Genomic DNA, 5,892 nt, shown 5'->3' with positions numbered 1-5,892 from the left:
TCTTGAGAAAAACTGTTCTTGCACAAAAATGTGCACATCATCTACACTGCATTAGTGTTCTTGCACAAGTAAATTTACAGTACAGGCAATCCCCGGGTTACGTACAAGATAGGGACTATAGGTTTGTTCTTAAGTTGAATTTGTATGTAAGTCGGAACTGGCTCCAGATTCAGCTGCTGCCACTGAAACTGACCAGGGGCTGACTACAGGAAGCCCTAGGCAGATTTGCTCTGCCCCCAGCTTCCTGGAATCAGCCTGATCAGTTTCAACAGCTGCTGAATCTAGAGCCTGGGACAGAACAGCTGGGGCGCTGCCTGGTAGGTTCCCACAGGACCAACCCGGCAGCACCCCAGCTGCTCTACCCAAGGCGTCCCGCAACAACAGCCTGGTCTGCTGGGGGGGGGGGGGCGCACTAGCTGAGCCCCCTCCCCCCCAGCAGACCAGGGAGACCCGAGCAAAGCCGCACAGGCGGAGGGACCCCGCCGCCCATGTGGCTTTGCTCCTTTGCCCCCGAGCAAAGCCGCACAGGCGGCGGGATGCTGCCTGTGCAGCTTTGCTCCTGTCTCCCTGGTCTGCTGGGGGGGTCCAGCAAAGCCACTGGACCCCCCCCCCCCCCAGCAGACCAGGGACACCCAAGCAAAGCCGCTGCCTGGGCCATCGGATCTTTTTTGCGCAAGAGAGCATCTACACTGGGCATGGAAGCTCTTGTGCAAAGGCACATGCCAATGTAGATGCTCTCTTGCGTTAAAGAGTATTTGCACAATATCATGCCAATGTAGACGTAGCTCAAGTGCGCTGCAGAGAAAGCCCTTGCGTGCTAAAGGGCCTCAGGGAGCCCAGAGCAGTGGGATCCCCTCAACACACACATACAGTCCCAGCCCCAAGCCTCCCCCACATCCCTAATCCTGTGCCCTGACTTCTCTACCCTCCCCCATCCTCACCCCTGCCCTGAGCCCCCCCCCACTCACACACACCCCAAATCCCTGCCCTGAGCCGCCCACACTCCACTCTTGAATTTCTTACAGGTACTGTCCTATCACAACTCCCCCCTTCAACTTCCTGCCTCAAGGCTCCCCCCGCCCAAGGGGTGGTGCCTTAACAATTGTCTGCCCTGAGGATTCCCACTGGGCAATGAGATTGGCTGCTGTCATACGACAGGATCCTGGGCTAGTTGAGCAACTGGCGTGGCCCAGTCTGGTTGCTTTGATGCTCTGTTTGGCTGTTCTTGTCCCCTCTGGGCAATGGACAGTGGACCCCCCCCATCCTGAAGTGGACATAAAATGGCCTGTGAAAGGCTAATGTGGGTGAGCCTGGGTTTGGTTCCCAGTCAGGGCAATCAGTATCAGCTTTCCCATGACAGCTGCCTAGTCATTGCGAGAGTGGCCTGGGCAGGTTCCTGCCACAGAGACACGTCCCAGAGCAGGACGGATGCTCAGACTGACACTGAGTGTTGCTCAGCGCTGGGGTGAGACAGGGAAGGATAAAAGGGTCTAACGGTGCCTGCAGCCTTTCAGAACAGCCCCTGGCCCCACCACCACATCCCAGCTCTTTCCTCTGCCCTCACTGGGCACTGCCTGGACTCAGGCCTCCCTGGTGCCAGCCTAAGGGCTCTGGGGAGACATGGTAGCTGTGTGGCTGGGCTGCTGCACAGTTTAGGGCAGGGGTGGGCAATGAGTTTTCATGGGGAGCCACTCCCAGGGCTGCACTTTTCCATGCTATTAACGGGGGGAGGGGTTTGGGATGCAGGTTGGGTGCAGACAGGAGCATGGGGCAGAGGACAGGGGTGCAGGAATGGTTGCAGCGTGTTGGATTGTGACCTGGGGCAGAGAATTGGGGTGCAGGATCTTGGAGGGGTGTGCATTCAGGGAGGCAGAGGGTTTGGTTTATGTGGGGTACCAGTGGGTTGAGGGAAGGGAGGGGCTGGGGTGCCAGAGGCAGGCTCTGGCTGGGTGACTTACCTGGCTCACTCCCAGCCAGCAGCCCAGCACATTTCACAGGCAGCCTTCCCTGCCCCCACACAGGCTGCAGGGGCCATGTGGGTCGGTGAATAGGAGCCTGAGTGGAGGGGGGGTGGTGCTTTACATGGCTAGAAACCAGCCAATGGGATTGTGCCGGGAGCAGGGACACTAACAGCGCCACTCAGCTCTCAAGGTTCGTCTACACAGTGGGCTTGTTTTTCAATAGCTTGTTTCAAATTAGCACGTCCACACTGCAGGGAAGCCTCGACTTAGTGCCCCCGCAGGCACTGGGGAGTAATTATTTCGACTGGCCCTGGGGAGGAGCTATTTTGAAATAGCTGCAGTGGAGCATCCACACTTCGGCTATTGCAAAGTAGCTATTTCGGAAGAGGCGCTATCCCTCGGGCAATGGGGTTTGCAGATTTGGAACTAAGCCGTGGTGGCTTTTGAGTTGAATGAGGAGGAAGAGGGAGGGGCCACTGCAGGCACCTGGGCCTCTGCTTGCAAAAACAAAAAAAGTAACCTACAGGTTACTGGAAAACATGGGTACCAATTCCACTACCTCTCACATGCAAAATGAGCACTCTGTCACTTGAGCTAGTTCCTCACCTGTTTGCAGACTTAAGCTTTAGGAGACTCTAAGTCGAGGTAGAGCGTCCACTGGCGGCTTCTTGAGCAACAACTCTCCCCCTGAGTGAAGACAGGGCCTAATGGTGCAATTAGTTATATGCAGACGCTAACAGCCCCACTGCTGGTAACTCACAGAGGCCCTTGTTGCCCTAGGAAGGGGTGTGGCCAAAACACAGGCCTCGCTGTGAGCAGGATTTGAACCTGCACAGGGAAATCCTATTAGATTTCAAGTCCAACACCTTAACCACTTGGCTATCACAGCTGCAGACAGGAACAACCCAGGGAAACTGGTAAATAATCCCAGTGCGCAGGCCTAATGTCACCTACCACAGAATTCACACAGCAAACCATTGCAACAGCTGTGCAGAGGAGTCCTGGCTGTTTTGGTCTCAGGTTGCCTTGGAGGTGAGTTCTGCTTCAAGGTCTTCTCTCCTCCTTCTTGGTCTTCCTTTCCCTTTTCCTTCCTCTTCTCTTCTCCCCTTTTCTTCTTCTTGATGGTCTCCTTTTTGGACCCCAGTTTATATAGTGAAACTCAATACTGACACATGGCAGTGCCTTCAAACCTCACTGTCAGCAGTGGGGATATTTAAAAGGCTTTTACATTTGTATTCAGGATCTGTGCACCCCCTTATCCATCCCCCTCCCCGCTGGCTGATGCTCTCCCCCTACAAGACAGGCCACCACTTCTCTCCTGGCACCACCACCCTCCTGCCCTGCAATATCCCCCATAGTTTAGACCTACTGAACAGCTACAGGCCTTCCAATGGGGTTATAGAAAAACCACTTTGTCACATAGGACCTTTTCAGGGCAGTAGCATCAGGATCCATGAGCACAGACAAAGGAAGGTAAACACAACTGTGAAGGGACTCGAACCCTCAATCTTCTGATCCGAAGTCAGACACCTTATCCATTAGGCCACACAGTCTTGACTTGCAGACAATTGGATTTCCTGCAATGTGTGGGTAGGGAAAAGTCTCCCTAGTCCAGTGGTCCCCAATGTTTTGGGGATGCTGGGTGCCTGGGGGCAGGGCCGCTCACGCTCTGCGCCTCCAAGGGTGGGGCCACTCATGGGCCACGTGTCTGGGGGCGGGGCCAAGCATGCGCCACGCGCCCGGGGCCAGCACCGGATTGTGCCGCGACCTCGGAGCCAGGGCCGGCACCAGCATGTGCCGTGACCCCAGGCAGGGGCCGCCCATGCTCCTGGGACTGGCACCTGCCGCATGCCCGGGCCAGCCCAGATTGCTCTGCAGGCCACATAAATGGCCCAGCTGGCACCATGGCGCCTGCGGGCACCGCATTGGGGACCACTGCCCTAGTCCATCAGGTTTTATTATTTTCCTTGTTTGGGGGTTTAGAAATCACGTCTGAGCTGGTGAATTATTCTTATTGTGTGTAACTAAGGATTGCAGCCCAGGGATTTTTCCTGAGTCTATGTTACTTCATGGCTATCTACCACCTAGGCTATCTCCATACTGCATCTCTCCTCCGCAAAACCTCATGCAAATGTAGCACAGATTAGCATATTGCCATGTTCATTTGCATAATTAATTGGGGTCCGTTTTTGCACAAGAGGCTTTTGCACAAAAAGGAGCTGTGTAGACTGGGGCTCTTCCTGCCTTCTGCTTCCCCTGGCTCTAGCCTGGCCCTGGGCCTCTTTCCTGCCAGCCCCATGGGGCCAGGGGAAATGCAGGGGCCATTTCAGAGTCTGGTTGGGGGCTGTGACCTGTCCATGCCGTGATGGGGGAGGGGAGAGTATCACACGGCTTCAACTAGAGCTGGTACCAGCAGCTTCCAGACTCTGCCTATGGCCCCCTGGCCTCTGCTAACCCATCCATTGGGTGTGGAGCTATTGCCTTGGGCGTAGGAACAGTCTGGGAGAGCGAGCAGCACAAGTGAGAGGCAGGACCCAGATGCACTCGACCGGTTTGGTTCTTTTGGATCTGCCCCTTCTGCAGTCCTGGAGACATTGAAACAAAAAAAGACTCATGAGAAGAACCCAGCTAGTTTTCTTTTGCGGTGGCATGAATGGATCTAGCTCAGGGGTCCTTCTGCATGGGAAGTGCTTCTGGGTTCTTCTGCGATGCCACTCACTTGTGGGAGCACAGGCCCTGACACTTGTAGACGGGCCAACATGGACAAACCAGCAGCACTCAGGCCCCCTTCGATAGCTCAGCCGGTAGAGTGGTGGACTGTCCTGCGTGCTTGGTAAGTGACCCTTAGGCTGCACTGCAATTGACAAAAAGATTGTGGGTGTGAGCTGCTAATCACATTTCTTGGGCTGCACAGGCCTTGAGACCCCTCCAAGGCTGGAGGGAAATGGGGAATGGCTGCACTTTGGACTTCAAAGGTGTTGTCTGGGACCATAAATTAGAACAGTTTTGGAGACACTTTTTTTTCAGAAGAGGCTTTTCTGACATTTGGCCCATCTACACGGGCCCGAATGTGGGGAAAACCTCCTCTTTCAGAAAAGTCCTTATTCCTAATAAAATGAGGAATACAGGGCTTCCGAAAGAACACGCTCACTTTTTGGAAACTGATCTCAAAAAGTTGACCTGTTCCATGGACGGGCCATAGTTTTTCCCAGATACAAAAGTTATCTTGGAAAAGCTCCATATTGCAGGTGTAGCCAAGAAGGGTGCCATGGCTTAGCCTGCTAAAGCACCTGCCTTGTAAATCAGTGATCCTTAGTTCAAATCCCAGTGGTGCCTTGCTTTAGTCTTTGCTCAAGTTTTCCTGTCCCTTTCTGGGACACAGAAGAGGCCTCCCCTGGCCACCCATGGAACTGCTGGTTCAGGAAAAGGCTGATTGGGGAGGAGTGTTGGGAAGAAGGAAACCACAAGCCTGGAGCGGGTACAGAGGCTGCTGTGGCTGGCACTGGCAAGGCAGGGCTCTGACTGCAATTGCTGGGACAGGAGAGCCAGCGCCACGTGCCCTTGTGATTCCCTGGGAGTGTCAGTGCCCAGAGAATCTGCGAGGGATGCAAATGTAGACACTCAACATTGTAAATGAAGCTGGGATTTAAATATCCTGCACTTCATTTGCATATTCACAGACCAGTGCTATTTCAAAACACTTTATTTTGAAATACAAAACGCTGTTGAGATACACTTATTGCGGGAGAAAACCCTTCGTCAGAAATAACCCTTAAACCTCATTTCATAAGGAGTAAGGGTGATTTTGAAAGAAGGGTTTTCTTTTGAAAGAACTGTGTCTAGACAGCGCCTGTTAGTTCAAAATAGGGTATTTTGAAATAGCGGCCAGACATGATTATGCAAATCTCCGCTTCATTTGCAATGTCACTCA

The 5,892-nt window shown here is 53.7% G+C and overlaps 2 non-coding genes across 2 annotated transcripts; both read right to left on the bottom strand.

The window, feature by feature from the left end:
- Window positions 1-2,768: 2,768 nt before the first annotated feature.
- TRNAS-UGA (transfer RNA serine (anticodon UGA)) lies at window positions 2,769-2,850 on the bottom strand. Its single transcript has one exon. It is a non-coding gene; the product is annotated as a tRNA-Ser (tRNA).
- A 591-nt stretch (window positions 2,851-3,441) lies between these two features.
- Window positions 3,442-3,514, bottom strand: TRNAR-UCG (transfer RNA arginine (anticodon UCG)). The gene has a single exon. It is a non-coding gene; the product is annotated as a tRNA-Arg (tRNA).
- Between the last annotated feature and the right edge of the window lie 2,378 nt (window positions 3,515-5,892).

This window comes from Pelodiscus sinensis, chromosome 19 (genome assembly GCF_052426305.1).
Source record: "Pelodiscus sinensis isolate ZL-2025 chromosome 19, ASM5242630v1, whole genome shotgun sequence".
In the NCBI taxonomy this organism is placed as follows: Eukaryota; Metazoa; Chordata; order Testudines; family Trionychidae; genus Pelodiscus; species Pelodiscus sinensis.
The sequence above is the reverse complement of the archived record's forward strand: the minus strand, read 5'-3'. Positions and strand labels throughout refer to the sequence as shown.